The sequence below is a fragment of the Tursiops truncatus genome, chromosome 4, assembly GCF_011762595.2.
Source record: "Tursiops truncatus isolate mTurTru1 chromosome 4, mTurTru1.mat.Y, whole genome shotgun sequence".
NCBI lineage: Eukaryota > Metazoa > Chordata > Mammalia > Artiodactyla > Delphinidae > Tursiops > Tursiops truncatus.
In genome coordinates, this window is record NC_047037.1 from 65,604,095 (window position 1) to 65,623,593 (window position 19,499).

Here is a 19,499-nt window from a genome sequence, read left to right on the forward strand (position 1 = left end):
ATTTGGGATGATTCGTTGTCTAAAGGAGGGAAGGAAGGAAGGAAAGAAAGAAAGAAAGAAAGGACGAAGGTAAAGTATAATAACGTTCTTAAAATTAAAATTGATTATTAAGAAAAAAAATTTTAAGAAAAAACCATGGACGGATAGAACCTAGGACAAATGGTGGAAGCAAGACTATACAGACAAGATCTCACACAGAAGCATACACATACACATTCACAAAAAGAGGAATAGGGAGAAAAATCATAGATCTTGCTCCCAAAGTCCACCTCCTTAATTTGGGATGATTGGCTGTCTATTCATGTATTCCACAGATGCAGGGTACATCAAGTTGATTGTGGAGCTTTAATCCGCTGCTTCTGAGGCTGCTGGGAGAGATTTCCCTTTCTCTTCTTTGTTCTCACAGCTCACAGGGGCTCAGCTTTGGATTTGGCCCTTCCTCTGCGTGTAGGTCGCTGGAGGGCGTCTGTTTTTTGCTCAGACAGGACGGGGTTAAAGGAGCCGCTGATTCGGGGGTTCTGGCGTACGGAGGCCGGCGGCGGGGAGGGAGGGGCACGGAATGCGGGGCGGGCCTGCGGCGGCAAAGTCCGGCCACCAGCCCGAGGCCCGCCGTGCGCTCTCCCGGGGAAGTCGTCCCCGGATCCCGGGAACCCGGCAGTGGCGGGCTGCACAGGCTCCGCGGAAGAGGGGAGTGGAGAGCGACCTGCGCTCGCACACAGGCCCCTTGGTGGCGGCAGCAGCAGCCCCAACGTCTCCCGCCCGCCTTGGGGTCCGCGCCTCCAGCCGCGGCTTGCGCCCGTCTCTGGAGTCAGCGCCCTCAGCCGCGGCTCGCGCCCGTCTCTGGGGTCCGCGCCCTCAGCCGCGGCTCGCGCCCGTCTCTGGGGTCCGCGCTTTCAGCCGCGGCTCGCGCCCGTCTCTGGGGTCCGCGCTTTCAGCCGCGGCTCGCGCCCGTCTCTGGGGTCCGCGCTTTCAGCCGCGGCTCGCGCCCGTCTCTGGGGTCCGCGCTTTCAGCCGCGGCTCTCGCCCGTCTCTGGGGTTCGCGCTTTTAGCCGCGGCTCGCGCCCGTCTCTGGAGTTCCTTTAAGCAGCGTTCTTAAACCCCTCTCCTCACGCACCAGGAAACAAAGAGGGAAGAAAAAGTCTCTTGCCTCTTCGGCAGGTGCAGGCTTTTCCCCGGACTCCCTCCCGGCTAGCTGTGGTGCACTAACCCCTTCAGGCTATGTTCAAGCCGCCAACCCCAGTCCTCTCCCTGCGCTCCGTCCGAAACCGAAACCCTAGCCTCAGAGCCTCAGCTCGCAGCCCCGCCCGTCCCGGCGGGTGAGCAGACAAGCCTCTCGGGCTGGTGAGTGCCGGTCGGCACCGATCCTCTGTGCGGGAATCTCCCCGCTTTGCCCTCCGCACCCGTTGCTGTGCACTCCTCCGCGGCTTCGAAGCTCCCCCCTCCGCCTCCCGCCGTCTCCGCCCGCGAAGGGGCTTCCTAGTGTGTGGAAACTTTTCCTCCTTCACAGCTCCCTCCCACTGGTGCAGGTGCCGTCCCTATTCTTTTGTCTCTGTTTATTCTTTTTTCCTTTTGCCCTACCCAGGTACGTGGGGAGTTTCTTGCCTTTTGGGAGGTCTGAGGTCTTCTGCCAGCCTTCAGTAGGTGTTCTGCAGGAGTTGTTCCACGTGTAGATGTGTTTCTGGTGTATCTGTGGAGAGGAAGGTGATCTCCGCGTCTTACTCTTCCGCCATCTTCCCTTACTCCCCTATACTCAGTCTTTACGTGTGGTTTTGTTTTAGGAGGATTTTTTATAAGCGGAACATAGTGGATTTTACTTTCCTTCTTTGTTTAAAAAAAATTGACAATCTCCATAATAGAACAGTTTTACCTATTTAACTTTTTTTATTTATAACATCTTTATTGGAATATAATTGCTTTACAGTGGTGTGTTAGTTTCTGCTTTATAACAAAGTGAATCAGCTATACATATACATATATCCCCATATCTCTTCCCTCTTGGGTCTCCGTCCCTCCCACCCTCCCTATCCCACCCCTCTAGGTGATCACAAAGCACCAAGCTGATCTCCCTGTGCCATGTGGCTGCTTCCCACTAGCTATCTGTTTTACATTTGGTAGTGTATATATGTCCATGCCACTCTCTCACTTTGTCCCAGCTTTACCCTTCCCCCTCCCTGTGTCCTCAAGTCCATTCTCTAGTAGGTCTGCATCTTTATTTCTGTCTTGCCCCTAGACCTTTTTCTTTTTTTTTTTTAGATTCCATATATATGTGTTAGCATATGGTATTTGTTTTTCTCTTTCTGACTTACTTCACTCTGTATGACAGGCTCTAGGTCCATCCACCTCACTACAGATAACTCAATTTTGTTTCTTTTTATGACTGAGTAATATTCCATTGTATATATATGTTCCACATCTTCTTTATCCATTCATCTGTCGATGGACACTTAGGTTGCTTCCATGTCCTGTCTATTGTAAATAGAGCTGCAATGAACATTTTGGTACATGACTCTTTTTGAATTATGGTTTTCTCAGGGTATATGCCCAGTAGTGGGATTGCTGGGTTGTATGGTAGTTCTATTTTTAGTGTTTTAAGGAACCTCCATACTGTTCTCCATAGTGGCTGTATCAATTTACATTCCCACCAACAGTGCAAGAGGCTTCCCTTTTCTTCAAACCCTCTCCAGCATTTATTGTTTGTAGATTTTTTGATGATGGCCATTCTGACTGGTGTGACATGATATCTCATTGTAGGTTTTTCTTTTTTTTGCGGTACGCGGGCCTCTCACCACTGTGGCGGCTCCCGTTGTGGAGCACGGGCTCTGGACGCGCAGGCTCAGCAGCCATGGCTCACGGGCCCAGCCGCTCCGCGGCATGTGGGATCTTCCCGGACCGGGCACGAACCCACGTCCCCTGCATTGGCAGGCGGACTCTCAACCACTGTGCCACCAGGGAAGCCCTCATTGTAGTTTTGATTTGCATTTCTGTAATGATTAATGACGTTGATCATTCTTTCATGTGTTTGTTAGCAGTCTGTATATCTTCTTTGGAGAAATGTCTATTTAGGTCTTCTGCCCATTTTTGGATTGGGTTGTTTGTTTTTTTGATATTGAGCTGCATGAGCTACTTGTAAATTTTGGAGATTAATCCTTTGTCAGTTGCTTCATTTGCAAATATCTTCTCCCATTCTGAGGGTTGTCTTTTTGTCTTGTTTATGGTTTCCTTTGCTGTGCAAAAGCTTTTAAGTTTCATTAGGTTCCATTTGTTTATTTTTGTTTTTATTTTCATTTCTTTAGCAGGTGGGTCAAAAAGGATCTTACTCTGATTTATGTCATAGAGTGTTCTGCCTATGTTTTCCTCTAAGAGTTTGATAGTGTCTGGCCTTACATTTAGGTCTTTAATCCATTTTGAGTTTATTTTTGTGTATGGTGTTAGGGAGTGTTCTAATTTCATTCTTTTACATGTAGCTGTCCAGTTTTCCCAGCACCACTTTTTGAAGAGGCTGTCTTTTCTCCATTGTATATTCTTGCCTCCTTTATCAAAAGTAAGGTGACCATATGTGTGTGGGTTTATCTCTGGGCTTTCTATCCTGTTCCATTGATCTATATTTCTGTTTTTGTGCCAGTACCATACTGTCTTGATTACTGTAGCTTTGTAGTTCTTTTTTTTATTATTATTATTTTTATTTTAATATTTTTGTTACTTCCTTGTTCCAGGTCTTGCGATTCCTTCACGCAGAGGCTCCTAAATGATCTCATTTACTTTTTACTCTCCCAAATCCAACCTGCCTCTCAAGTTTTGACCACTTAATCTTCTTTAAATCAAAGCTGCGGTTAAGTTCATATCTATACTCTTATGAAAAGCTTTCCTCAGCTCCCAATTGTTGATAGGATCATATCTTACAGGATGGGGATAAACTCATTAGCCTAGTTTTCAATATGTTTTATTACCTGACTCCAGTCTATTTGTCCAACCTCTGGGTTGACTTCTCCCACGTATACCAGGCTTAAGTCACACTGGAATACTCAACATTTTCTGTGCAATGTTTGACAATTTCTTCTGGGAATATGATGCAATATTCTAAGTACAAGGGAGTAGCTGGATATATGAAATATGTGAATGTCTCCCTGTCAGTTTAACCTTCCCACCAGCTGGTTCTGCCCACGGGGGACTGACTGGTGATTTTAACTGAAGTTTAAGTTTGTAGAGAAGGATTAGTGTGAAGAAGATTTGAGATTCAGTGTTCAGACTGTGTTGCTTCTGCAACAGTGATATTTAAGATCCTACAGATGGGAAAAACAAAACAAACAAACAAACAAAAAAGAAAAAGAAAAAAGCAAGCTTTTCTTGGAACTACTTCTAAAGAATGTAATAATCGGATTGATGGCATAATTTGTGCATAACAGTAAAATTTGTGCTTGGGACCCATTTTACTTCTTGAGTGGGGGAGACTGAGCAAAGGTAGAACTAGAAGGATAAACTAACATTACTGAAAGACTCTGCATCTTACACGATTTTTGCAGGGAGTTTGGCTGGGTAAAACCTACTGCCAGCCTGCCTCTACCCGCTTTGGAGAGATGAAGAGTAGGCTGTGTATCTTAGGGGGAAATACATAGGCCTTGAGGTCAAATAGACCGAAGACAGTAATTCACTACTTTCAACTAGGCTTTTTGAATAGTTTGCATTTCAATTTCCTCATAAATCTAGAAAATGATATCTGCTTTGAAAGATTGCTATAAGGTGTACAGGCAATGAATGTAAATGGTCTGATTAATAAGTAGCAGTCATGTTTCTTATCATACCAGGCCATGACTTACCAGAGAGAGCTCTCTATGTACACACTACATGCTTCCATGCAGAACATGAATGTTCCCCTTTTCTGTGTCATCCCCAATCACTCACCTCACACACACACACACACACACACACACACACACACACACACACAATGGGGGCAGTGGAGAGAGAGAATTTCTCCCTTATTTTAGCGCAGGGAGCAACTGGTTCATGACTTAAGTGTAATATTAATATTGACAGTTCTCAATATTCATCTTGCCTAGGGTGAGAAGTAGAAAAACTCTGACACTTTCCCACATTCATGCCTTCGTATCATGTCTTTCTATTTGGAATGACCTTTCTCATCTATGGGTATCCACTTCTTCTTATACCTTCATGTTCCAATCGCTACTTCTTTCAGTATTCACTGATCGTTAAGTCAGTGGTGAAATCTCTCTTTTTGCTTTTCTTTTCATGGTTTTCTCCTCCCTTCTTTCTTAGACCACGTATGTCTTTCCCAGTAGACTGTGAACAGCCTAATGCAGAGGACTTCCCTGGCTTATCTCCAGTGAATGCTGCTGGGGCAGTGTTTGGACCAGTGAATGCTGTTAGGGCAGTATTTGGTCCCACTGAGCCCACGTTTGCTGAATGAATATTATTGTTGCTAAGATAGAGTTCAATCCTTTACATCTTTAAAACTCGATCGTCTCTATGGCTTTGAACGGAAATTCATCTTTGTTTAGTATTCAGTACTTAGTTAACATAAATTCTGTTGGGCATCACTCTGATTACAAAAAGGGCCTTGGTCTCTTTGTCCTTTAAATTATTATGAAGAAGCTACTTTGATACTCTGAGACTCATTTCTTCTCTGCTGTCTGTAGAAATATGTGGGGAGATGGTAGAAGAAGGCTGTAGTTGGACCGGAAGCATCTTTAGGGGATTCACGTATGTGCAGATTTTAATTTCAGTGATTAGAAGTTCCCAAGGGTGCATGCTACTGTATGAGGCATGATGCAGGATTAATTAAAGACGATGCTCAAACTGTCTTTGTGGCTCTTACAGCATTTTGGATAATGCTCATAATACAAATGGAATTAATTTTGCCAGACACTGAAATGTTTTGCCACTTCCTGATTATGTTGCGGGAAGGTGATTTATTTGGTTTCATTTTTAAACTATCTCTTTTGTTTTTAACACTTAAGTCATTTCTTAACCTTTGGCCAGGTTAGGAGATAGGAGACCTATCTATCAATCTATCTATTTATCTATCAGTGTCACCTGTTTGAGGTTCTGTCCTCCTTAATTCAAGAATTAGTTCTAAAATGGAGGTACATTGTATGATAAGCTGGTAATTCAATGCCTGTCTTGCCATGATATAGCATGTTGAATTCCTTTTGCTTTTGCCTTGAGCTTTTAGCCTACATAAGTCATCGGAAGGGCTTGTTTGTTCTGCCGTATAGTTTCTGATCAAAAACTTCTTTATGAAAGACCAGGTGCCAAAGGTGGAATTTAACTATGAGTTATATTTTCCATGTCTACTTTCTCCAAAAGTCAATTTGAAAAATCAACTTTTCACAAGATATTTTAGCAGCAGCAGGTGTGAAAAAGACTCAGGAATTACAAACTGTACTTGATGGTAAACTCCAGGTAAGTCAGCCGTGTGGTAAGTCACCAGCACGGCTTATGTTGTTGTTGGATAAATTAGCAGATAGACAGCCTCTAGAAAAAAGGAGCGGGCTGTCATAGTGTATTCCACAGTGCCTGAATCACTGTTGGAGTGTTGTTTTCCTTTCTTGGCCACATACTTTAATAAGGGCATTGAGAAACTGGAACATATTCAGAAGAGGGTAACTTGGCTGATCAGGGATTTTTGACCTTGTCAAGTGAGGAATGGTTGAAGGAACTAGGTGTTTGTTGTCATTGTTGTTGCTTTAAAACACACACACACACACACACACACACACACACACACACACACACACACACACACATACACAGAGGGAGATTCTATGATAGAAAGTTGTATCACTGTCAACATTTGAATAATCTTCAAGCAAACCTAATACAAGTCAATTTTCTTGATGAAAAATGAATTTTCTTGAGGGTTTCTGTTTTATAATTCCATTATATGGTAGGAAAACTGTCTCAATTTTAGCATTTGGATTTTGCCTTGAACTATAATAGATTACCAGAAGAACCCTCTTCTCTTACATACCTGCCTTGCAATTATGTACAAACCATTGTGCCTTCCACCAGCCAACCAAGACCCCTGCCCTAGGTCCTCACTGTAGATAGCCCTCCTTTGATCCTTATCTAGCTGTGCCCATCCCTACAGGGTGAGGAGCATTTAGGGCCAAAGGGCTATGCCCACCCATAGCCCATGTCCCTCCCTCCCAGCTACTTCTTACTAGGACCAGTGGTATTAGGATCACCTGGGAGCTTATTAGAAGTATAGTCCAGAACCTTGGGGTCCACTCCAACAACTGAATCAGAATCTGTGTTTTAACGAGTTCCCCAGGTGATTCAAATATGTATTACAACTTGTCAAGCATTGTTTTAGACCATGCTCTGGGTACCTGAGATGCTAGAATTCTTGGCCCAAATGGCCTTACACCTGCTTTCAGGGCTCTTCAATGGGTTTGTCCTCCCAAGAGCATACCATGCTGCCAATGGACATGTACTTAGGCCTGAGCGGTGACCAAGAGATGACCATTTAGGAAGCACAGCTATGGATGGAAGTTGGAGAGATGGGCTAATCGTTCTCACTCATGTATGCAAAGCTGCCACACTGACGGAGAGAAAACAAGGATTGAAATAAGAGGGAGGATCTCAGTTCTCTATCTGTATTGTTGCTCTGGGCCTGGGTGGAAATATAAAGCTCTGTGGTAGAGGTAAATCTTTAGTAAAAACAAAATCATAAAACCAAGCTCATATGTATGCAAAACAATACTATTTCAACATGAAGATAAATCAAAAACCCCAAGTAAACCCTACCTCACTTACCTCAAAGCAAATATACACTGTGGAATGTAGGTAAATCAGTTCTATTTCAGGAACTGTCTGGAATTTCTTAACTTTGTACATAGCTTAGTATTTTACACCATGTTCCTTCTTGGTCACACACCCTCCCCCATCAAATTATGATTTGGCAGATTTTGCAAAAATGCAAAAGAAACTAGCAGGAGGGCAAGAGATTTCAGACTCTTCTTTTGATTTAATTTACAGAGCTCTGCTAAAGGAGTGCTTTAAACCTGTTTTGAGAAGTACCAGGCACTCTATATATAACCCTACAATAGTTCTGCAAGGTAGGCATTCTTATCTTCACTTTGCAAACCAGGTAACAGACTATGAGGATTAAGGTGACTTCCCCAGACCATGTAGTAAATGAAGACACTGAAATTTGAACCCGGGTCTGTATCCTCTAAACTTTATGACTTCTTTTAGTACATCAAAGTACCTCATTAAATACCATGGGGTCTTTTTGTTGTCTGAGTTTCACTTGTGATAGGCAGAGTATATTCCTTTTGGGCAGGGATGGAAGGGGCCACTGAACACCCAATTCTTGCTGAACAGTTTAAACGGCTCACGTTGACCGTGACCAAGAGGGAACGTGATGTTCATTGTGACTACATTTTTGTGTGGGAGTTAGAGATGGACATTTTTGCTTTGTCCACAAAAGGTACTGTATTAAATACCATAAATAAACTTCCCGAAGAAGTGTTTTCATAAACTTAAAGGGAAAAATAAATAAGTATATGACATTCAGTCTCTTGAAATTTATTCCGTTTCAGTTCCCCCAAACTGGAAAAGCGAAACGTTTGCAGCCATCGGAGCATGATCCAAGGGGCAGTGTTAGGAGAGGATCTGGGTTTCTGCTCTGTCAGTCAGTCTTCTCTGCCCATTGCCTTTCTGGGCAACCCTGGTTGTTTCCCAAAGGGCCATGGAGAGGTGGGCCAGGAGTTTGCAATAACTGGTCTATCTAATTGCCCTTTTATGTATTCCAGACAATCTACTCTCAACCTGTCTTGAGAAGAAATGAAACAGATAAGATTCAAAAAATGTTTTTCTCAGAAGAAGCTGTTTTTTGGTTGTTTGTTTTTTTAACTTAGCTACTCTGTGCTTGTTGAAACTTGGTTATTTGGGGGTGCTTAAAAGTAACTTCCTTTTAAGAAAGGAACAAAAACTTACACAAGCCTGAAGCCAATGCAATTTGCCAAATATACCAATTGATAATAGAGGGAGTTGCCTCAAAATCGTTTCCTTTATTGTGTGGCATTTTTTCTTGGTAGCTCTGCAAGAGTTAACCTCTCCTCTGTGTACATGACAGCCTCTTGGCACAGAAGGATCCCAATATGGGACTGGCATGCCAACCTCAGCAGCACAGTGCTTTCAGAGCAGGATCACAGATAGACTACCTGCACACAAAAGTACAACCCCTTCTGTTCTGGGCATTTCTCTAAAAATCTCATTTTATGTATACCTCAGAATGGATGGATTCCCCAATCTCCCTTAAACAAACAAAAATCAATTCAAGAGCTCATTTTTAAAACTATGAAATTCAGAAATGTAGACTAACGAAAGGAAAAAACAGCGGCCAGATCAATCTAGTCTGAGGGATGAATATTTCTGTTGTGTTGTGATTTGTATTTTTAACAGTAAAGACCATGGGTCTATTCATTTCAAAACTGGCTGGCCATGAATTACAAGGTGGATATTGTGAAGGCAATGGCCATGGTTTGGACATGGACTCTATTCTTAAACAGTTCCAGTTCATCTGATGATATAAGACAAATATTCAGAATACTTTCGTGTTGGTGAAATGATCACACATGCTGTAAGATAGGCTCAGCAAGTTGAATTGTTTGGTTGGAGGCTTGAGGAGTTCTGGCTTTGAATATTGGAAATGAATGCTAGGACTCTGCTGTTTGAGGGCTTGAATGTCATGCTGGGCAAGTGTTTCGAATTTGATAGGCATCTGTAAGTGCCTTTAAGTTTCTGAGCTGGCTGGATCAGTACTGTGGAGAAAGGCAGAGGGTGGGTTAATTTAGATGAAGAGAGAGTACAAATGAAAATGTGAGCTCCAAAATGACTGTCTTTCTCACTTTGTCCAGTTTACCCTTCCCCCTCCCTGTGTCCACCTAGAGGAGTGGAATAGGGAGGGTGGGAGGGAGCTGCAAGAGGGAGGAAATATGGGGATATATGTTTATGTATAGCTGATTCACTTTGTTATACAGCAGAAACTAACACACCATTGTAAAGCAATTATACTCCAATAGAGATGTTAAAACAATCAAATAAACAAACAAACAAAATGACTGTCTTTACATTGGCTCACTGGGGAATGAACGACTGGTTGGGATAAATGTCTCTATTTTTTATTGATTGATTGATTGAAATATAGTTGTTATGTAACATTTTTATATTGTAAAAATGTTGTGCTACTTTCTGCTGTACAGCAAAGTGATTCAGTTGTACCTATATATACAAATCTATTCTTTTTCAGATTCTTTTCCATTATAGATTATTACAAGATATTGAGTATAGTTCCCTATGCTATACAGTAGGTACTTATTGTTTATCTATTTTATATATAGTAGTGTGTATCTGTTAATCCTAAACTCCTAGTTTATCCCCCACCCTTCCCCTTTGGTAACCATAAAATTGTTTTCTATGTCTGTGAGTCTATTTCTGTTTTGTAAATGAGTTCATTTGTATCATTTTTTTAGATTCCACATATAAGTGATATCATATGATATTTGTCTGTGTCTGACTTACTTCACTGAGTATGATAATCTCTAGGTCCATCTGTATTGCTGCAAATGGCATTATTTCGTTCTTTTTCATGGCTGAATAATATTCCAGTGTGTGTGTGTGTGTGTGTGTGTGTGTGTGTGTGTGTGTATCTTACATCTTCTTTATCTCTTCATCTGTTGATGGACACTTAGGCTTCTTCCATGTCTTGGCTGTCATAAATAGCACTGCTGTGAACATTGGGGTGCGTGCATCTTTTTGAATTATAATTTTCTCCAGATATATACCCAGGAGTGGGATTGCTGGATCCCATGGTAACTCTATTTTTAGTTTTTAAGTACCTCCATACTGTTCTCCATAGTGGCTGCACCAATCTACATTCCCAACAAAAGTGTAGGAGGGTTCCTTTTTCTCCACACCCTCTCCAGCATGTATTATTTGTAGATTTTTTGATGATGGCCATTCTGACTGGAGTGAGGTGATACCTCATGGTAGTTTTGATCTGCATTTCTCTAATAATTAGTGATGTTGAACATCTTTTCATGTGCTTCTTGGCCATCTGTATGTCTTTTTTGGAGAAATGTCGATTTAGGTCTTCTGCCCATCTTTGTTTGGGTTGTTGTTGTTGTTGTTTTTGATATTTTTTGTAGTTTTGAGTGTGCCTGTCAGGGACATATTTTCTCACTTAATTAAAGCACTCCCCACTGATTCTCCAGTAGCTTCTCATTAGCTTTTTCTTCTTCTTCTTTTTAAAAAGTATTTATTTATTTATTTATTTATTTGGCTGCCCTGGGTCTTTAGTTGCGGCACACGGGATCTTCGTTGTGGCATGCGGGATCTAGTTCCCTGACCAGGGATCGAACCAGGGCCCCATGCATTGGGAGCAACGAGTCTTAACCGCTGGACCACCAGGGAAGTCCCATCTTAGCTTCTATGTTAGGATTAGGCTGCTCCAGACCTTTCACAGTCCTGATCAACCACCTAACCTCAATCTTACCACTTATGTAGCCTTCTTCTGGCCTGTCTCCCACTACCCTGCTGACTCGTATGTAGTCAAACTGGAAATAGATAAGAGCATCATAAAAATACAAATCATGACACATACACTGAATTTCTCTGTTTCTCTCCCCAACCCCAACCCAAATGAGTCTTTGCTCTCATGATTTCCTCTGTCTTCAGTGCACTTAATGCTATTCTTTTTCAATCACCTTCTTGACTTATCAAAGTCCTCATATCCATCAAACCCCAGCTAAAAGACCATCTACTTTACAAAACCATTAGACTGCTCTGAGTTTCTTGAAGACTTGTTATATGTTCTTCAAGCTCTTTGCATGGTACTTGGTACAGGGTTGAAGATCATTAAACATGTGTTAAATAAACGAAACCTTCTTTGATTCAACTCTAAGGGATTGTTCCAACCTCTAAGTCTTATTTACAATTTTATCCAGAGCAATTTCTCTGGGCTTTATAGAGGAATGTTAATAGGGATTTGCTCATAATGTTGACACTCAAAGCAATTGTCAAATATTGTGGGAGTTACACTCTAAAAGGTTTGAAGGAAGGATCAGAATATGAGGCTCCTTGTACAGAATATCATAATGCCAGTCTACCAGGGTGTGTCTCTAAGGATGACAAAATGTCATGTCATCTTCATCAGTGGCAAGCAGGTTATCATTTTTAATCCTGGGATCACAATTTGTTTCATTCTGACAAGCATGGAGCTCCAAATGACCTTCTAAAACATGAGCATTTAGGTGCCCAAGACTAAAAGAACCATACAGTTTCTTCTCCTTTATCTAAAACTTATTTGCCCTCAACCTTATGGGATTAGCTTTCCATTTAAGTGGCATCTGTGAAACCAAAGCTTTTGCTATAAAATGGACACATTTCCCTTTAGGAAAGGGACTGAGAAGGGTTTTTGCTTGTTTGTTTGTTTGTTTAGTTATTTGCCCATGACTCCAATAGTAACACATTCCTAGTTAACCTGTCAGTAGGAGTATAGAAATAGCAAATTAGAAAGAAGAGCTCTGGAGTCAGGAGTGTGGATAGCAGCAGGAAATGACAGCCTGATGGTGAGAGAAGAGAGAGCTGTTATAAGAACTAATAAAGTTAGCAGTCAAGAATGTTTTAGAACTTGAGTAATAGCCTTACTCTTCATATACAACAGTTGGCTTTCTTAAAGGAAAATGTGAGAGGATAGGAAAGAAGTATGGAGGTTTAAGTATTAATCTAGGTACTCTTCTAAATTTCTGTCTCTGTTTTGGCAAAGTTAATGGGTGAAGGACATAGGACATACATGAATAATAAATCCCTTCCATGTCTTAAAGTCTGGGGTTCGTGATGATTTTTATTAAGCCATAAAAGAATTAGTTATTTTTAATATAAACTGTTTAAGAAAGTAAGAATGTAAGTTTTAAAATGATATCCATCCAAATAATCCATTCGTACAACTTCTGGAAAATAAAAAATTTCTGTATGTCATTTAAATGAAACCCATAGTAGATAATCCTTGGCTCTTTCTGGTCAGAAATGCTGGATATGTGCATAGTTGAGTGTCTTCTAGAGGGTAACTAATCTAGAGCCTTCAGTATTTTATAAGAAGGGTGTCTTAGTCTTTTGGGGCTGCTGTAACAAAACATCAAAGACTGAGTAGCTTATAAACAACGAAAATTTCTCTCTCACAATTCTGGAATCCGGGAAGTCCAAGATCAAGGTGCCAGCAGACTCAGCGTCTAGTGAAGGCCTGCTTTCTGCTTCAAGTATGGTGCCTTCTCTCTGTGTCCTCAAATAGCGGAAGGGGTGAGGGACCTCTCTGGGATCTCTTTTATAAGGGCACTAATCCTATTCATGAGAACTCTGCCCTCATGACCTAATCACCTCCCAAAGGCTTCACTCCCTAATTCCATCATCTTGGGCATTAGGATTTCAACATATAAGGTTTGGGAGGACACAAACACTGTGAAAACATAACAAAGGGAAATGAAGATCCAGAGATAGTGTGCCCAGCTCTAAGCTACACAGAAAGTTAGCATTGGTGCTAGGATTAGACCCAGGTTTTAGTGATGCCAGTTCAGGAAACATACTGCCATGACATGCAACATGCTAAGGATGGACTCACATGGCATTCAAACTCGTAGGCATCCTAACTTGGTCTGTGAATTTATTTATTCATCTATCATCATTAAAGAAGGAATTATTAAGTGATTGCTATGTACCTGGCACTATAAGTGTCCATGTTTTTTACTTTATTCTAAGTATTTGCTGTGAGCACACACACACACACACACACACACGCACCAACAGCACTGTGAGCCATGAAATCTTAGCTCATCAAAGGTCATCCTTTGGTTTGGACCTCAGTCTTCTTCACCTCAACCCTGAATGTGACCACCTCAAGGACAAGCACATCTAAAGTTTCCCAAGCAGATCAACTTCTCCTTTAAGGACCTTCAGCCCTGGAGCTTCCATACATTTTTTCTGTTACCCTTTTTGTAATTATTCACCCTCACTTTCTCTGAGTTCTGCTTTTGTTTTCACCCTAGGTCTTTTATTCTGCCGTTTAAGATGATTTCTTCTTCTTCTAGGAGGAGAAAGGTCAGGTCTCAGCAGCCGTCTGAGAATTTCTCTTAGCCATTAAGTTATCCTTTGGCTTTTTGCCTAATAATATACATTATTAATGCACATTAGTTTGGTCTTTCTGCACAGATATTAATTTATTGGGACAGAAAAGGATCTTAGAGATGATCTAGTTCAACTACCTGGTTTCACAGAGGACCCTTGGAGCCCAGAGAGAAGAAAATGGTTCAAGTAACTCGGCAAGTGGGTGGCAGATCAATCCGTTGAATGCAGGCTTCCTAATGCCACACAAAGTTCCACCTCTGACACCACACTGCCCCTGAATTCTCTCTTTATAGACACCGCTGATCTGTTTTTAACTTTATCACTCACCTCTTCCTCAAGGAATGTAACTCACAGAGTTTCTTGGTTACCCATGCCAGTAAATGGTTAATCGCACTGAGTCCAAGGCCCTGGAAACTTCTGGGAGGGAGCCAGGTGAGCAAAGAGAGCAGATAAAGGCAGCACCTGCCTTGGGTTTGGAACAGCCTGGGGACACGGAGAGAATGTAAACACATTCTGCAAATCTTATTGTCTGACTCTGTGCCAGCGTCTTTTGGGTTCTTGTCATGGAAAATGTTTCCTCTGAGGTCATTCATTGAACAGAGGAGCACTGAATACCCTCCAGGGTGCCAACCCAGTCCCCCCTTTTGTCCAGGTTAAATAAGCAAGGGACTAACGTTTCATGGGCCTAGAAGGCCCACCTTTCAACAATACAGGCTGGGAGGTAGGGAAAAGGAGCCATTTAGAAAACACACTGTGCTGTTCTGAACTGCTCTCTCCCTCTGGCTGCCCGCCCTCCTCCTTCCTCCTGTGCGGCCTCCCTCTGTTTGCTCACCCATACTTACAAGCACACGCCCTGCGTTTAGAGCAAGCGTTAAAGTCTGTGCTTCCTCGTAAATCTCGGTTTGCTGCCTGGAGCTATGTTTTTAATTCTGTGGTGGAGCTTTGAGAGTCGAGAATGAGTAGAAAGGAGGGGCAGCGGATGGATGTAGTAATGGGAGCTGCCATTGCTCCTTCCGGGGAGCTAGACTCCTCATTTGCTTCTTTGAACAGGTAGTTTATACCTCAGCACAGCATCTGCGAAGGCCAGGATGGAAGGAGAGGGGGGCGTCGTGGGAAAAGATGTTGGCTATCTCACACTGTGCAAAAGGATGCATGGCTTCTCTCCGAAGAAAGAAAAATGTGTGGAATGAGCAAATGAACCCAGACTGGTGACCGGCTGGCATATTTTTCTACTTCAGCTAAAAATGACTTCAAGGAGAGGAGTCTGACAGAAATAACTTTTGTCTCACAAAGTTTGTAATTGAAGAAAGTTTTCCCTTCATTGAACTTGAGCTCCTCTTTGTGTTGTTAAACCGTATTTAGTTTCCATGATTGGTCCTTTGGCACTTGTTTGATAGCTTCTTCTGTGTAAGCCTCATCGCTTCAACATGGCTTTGCTTTTCTGGGGTAGGAAGCAAATCTTCTACTGGGCTGCTGTGATGGTTTAAAGTAGTAATTGCTTGGGCCTTCCACCCTGCCAGCAACTGTATTTGAGTAGAATTTTGCATCTGAATCACTGAGTAAAACGTGTAATTAACATGACTAAAGGAAGAACTCTGGTCTTTGAAAATTCTGGTCCTCAGTTTATATATCTATAAAATGAAAGAATTAGAAACACACCTCTAAGGGGCCTTCCAACTCAGTCTAGGATCCTAAAAATCTCCAGCTATTACTATAAACCCTCTTCCTCTACCAAGTTCTTATGAGTCCTAATGGATCCTTTCTTTTACTTCTATACCTTTCTGTGAGGTTTTGAAATTTATCAGAAGTGAAGGGTACATTAACCTTCTTGCTTCCACTACTGTGACAATGGAGGCCAGATCCAGTTGGTGTCTTTGAGGATAGAAAGTGCGCACAAAATAAGTTGCAATAGGTGAGCTCCTCTACTTCCGTAATGGGGCCGTCAGGTTTCTATGTGTACCTGTTTAGGCCTGGGAAGCAGATAATAGTAAAATAGGCCCAGAGATCATTAGAGCATGGGCATCTGGAGTTCAGGGATTGGGCCTTATCCATTTCTCTACTCCAGATAACACACTGCACAGAGAATGTGCTAATTAAATGGTGGAATCGCAGATAGACAACTTAGGAATGTTTCAGAGAACCAGCTCTAAGGTGATTTAAAAGATCATTTTTAACCTATTATAAAAGTTTTACAGAACTAGGCTTATTCAGTCTGAAGAACAGAGAATTGAAAGGGTGTTTTAAGGTGAATGAGAGTCTCTCTGATGGATTTAAGTTTAAGCAGGAAATTATATACATCAATACATTGATGGGAAACAGAAGCTGAATGCATAAGAAATACCCTGGGACTCAGAATCAGATGAAAGAAAGGGATTAATAGGTGAAGCAGAACATAGAAGCTTCCAGCACCTCCTCTGTGCTAAAGATTTGCTCCTCTGGTTTTGTCTATGTCCAGAGATCATGGTGTTTATCCTCCCTCTTTTTATTCTCTTCCACTAGTGGTTCTTGACTTGATGATCTGATTAAACCTGGTCGTACTTTTTATCTTATGTCCTGTTAACTTCATCTATTTCTATCAAAAACATTTAAAAATTGCTTATAAGTGTTGAATAAAATGAAAAAATATATAAAGGCTCTAACAGTACCCAGTAAGCATTATGGTACATAATAGGGACTTAATGTTTGCTCAGTCGGACAGAGCCTTCCAGCATACAAAACATTTTTTCATTCATTATCCTCTTGTCCCTCACAAAATTGTTGTTACCTGAAGATGAGAAAGGTGGTGTGAAATGCCCAAAGACACAGAGCTAGCGAAAGCCAGGGTTTACACTCAGAGTATGATATTGGGAAGAGAGCTGCCAAAAGTCTTTCTTTGCTAAATAATTTGATTTTGGCATTCTTTACCTGGGACTATACTCCCACATTGATTAATTTGCCCAAAGCAGCTCAGCGAGAAAGACCCAATCTTCTTACCCTGACAACATAACATTTTTGTGATTTCCCCCTACCCTTCTAGTGCTAACTTATTTTCCTATAATCTCATAATTGCTATTGTTGAGCATATATAAAAATTTACAGTTCCTTTTGAGACAGGGATTTTCTTTCTGACCTTTAGCTAGGATCCCTGGGCAGGTTTTTTGCCCACAGATCATGGCAGGCTCCGTAGGGCAATTCTTTTAACTCTGTGTCTATTGGAAATAAAGCCGGCTATGTTGTGTAATGGCAGGAGCTTCACTTTGAATGTATTTTGTGACTATAGCCCAGGATGGTGAAAAGAACCCTAACTGAAGTCTTGAGAGACCAGGGCTCTCACCAGCTCAGCCCTGCCTGCTGCGATGCTTTGGGAAAGTTTTAGTCCTTCCTGAGTCTCAATTTTCTCATCTCCACTCATCTCCAGAAAGAAGACACTGGGCTATAGCTTCCAAAAGCCCTTCTAGCTCTGACATTCTACAGTTTATAAACCTTAAACTACTCTTCCTCCACATGGTGGCTGATTTGTGCTTTTTCATGTTTGTAAAATAGCGTGGTAGGTGCTGAAGTTTCTGAGGAGTGATGGGATCATACTGGGTGTAGGCTTTGCAGCAGCAGATCTGTTCTACTTAAGGAGGCTATTTTGATACCCCTAAATTACAGAAGCCATAATCCAGAGGCTTCTTAGGGATCCTGTATGTCCTTGACAGGGTGAATGCTAGCAGCATCATGACCATAGCTGTCTACACCATTTACACAGTTACCGAAGTCATGGAATATCACCACATCGAGACACCCTGAAGGACTTATGGGGAAACTGAGATTCAGAAAGAGAAATGAGCTTGCCTATAGTCGCATAGTCATACAGCATTAAGTGTCAAAACCAAGACTAACACAGCACTCCCTGACCTCCTGTTCACTGCATTTTTTACTCTACTCTTGTCACCTCGGATGACCACTCTCATGGTAAGCACGAGTAACTGTATAATAAAGCATTCCCAGTCATAAAGGGAACTATATTCTCTGCAGTTGCCCTAAGGAGACATTTGACAGAATATGATAGATTTTTATACGACTCTAGTACTAAAAGTTTTGCTGAGAAATACCACCTTAGTTTTACCTTTGGAGAGACTGCGTGGTTGTAGATTTCTCTTCCCATCTATCACCTTTGGAGCTCAGGAGAGAAGGTTGGCTAAGCTTGTATGTTTAGAAGTATACTACATCTCTGAGAAAGGGCATTGCCACACTCAAATGGATTAATTATTTAGAAATAGGGCCCCTCTTGAGTTTCATGCTTAAGCTTCATTTGAGGTTTCCCTAAAGTGAAAGATATAAACTGTATTTACTAGGAAAGCTATCTTGGAAGATTTTCATTGCCTTTGAATAAAAGCAAAATTGCACCCAGCACATAAATTGACATATGAAGCGTAAATAATTGTATCGTGCAAGTTGTTTTAAGGGACTCAAGCCAGAATGCTCCATTAACTTACATGCATAGAATATTCATTGAGCTTAGGGCTTATTACCAGGCCAGTGGAAAAAAAAAAAAAGAATGAAGGAAAGTACAGGGTGGGAAGATAAATGTCAGTATAGCAGCTGAGAAAATGAAGGGTTAGAAAGGGAACTTTAGAGGTATTTATGATGTTTTTATTTTCCTCTCTCTTCTTTTTCTTTCTTTTTTTCCCCTTCCTTGGCAAAGGATTAAGTACAAAAAAGGTGGGTATCAGCCTTCAAATATAATCATCAAGAATCTGAGAACTGAGCAGCAGAATGAGCCAGACTCTTTTCTTACTTCTCTTTTGAAAGAAGAAGCTGAGGAATCAGCCCGTTGGGGTGTTATATGCATACGTGTGAGATTGTGTTTACAGACATTTCTACACGGATAAACATTCAGAAACCACAGTGACATTCCCAGAGGAATCCTGTCTTTAATACAGGAAGTGACAGCTTTGTGAAGGCGTCACAATTGAGCTCTAGTTTTCCCTTGAGGTCTGGTTCTTCCTTCTAGATCCCAGGATTTAATTTCTAGAAGAAACGAGACCTCTGTGATGTTCCATGGGTCTGCTTAGAATTACAGGCAACTTAGTTTTAAAGCTTGTCGACTACAAAGCACCTGAGCTAGGCTTAATCTCCAGGGACCTCTTTTGCATTCAGAGATGTCTAAAACCATAAACCATAAATTCTGATGGGTACATGCAAAAGCAGAGGCCGCAGAAATTACAAATTTGTTATCCAGTGTGGCCACATTCCCCTGCCACAACTTTCCTCCCATCACCACTCCCAAGCTGACTTTCTCTTGCTCTGTACTTGGGTTTACCAGATGACCAGGCTTGCGCTGTAACAGATGGTTACTGCCTCCTACAAAATGTGGGTCAGGACTGTGA

At 41.8% G+C, this 19,499-nt stretch overlaps 1 protein-coding gene across 1 annotated transcript in view; it reads left to right on the forward strand.

Annotated features, from left to right (window-relative positions):
- TPRG1 (tumor protein p63 regulated 1) overlaps positions 1-19,499 on the forward strand; it is a 151,979-nt gene that overhangs the window by 86,781 nt on the left and 45,699 nt on the right. The window lies entirely within an intron of this gene.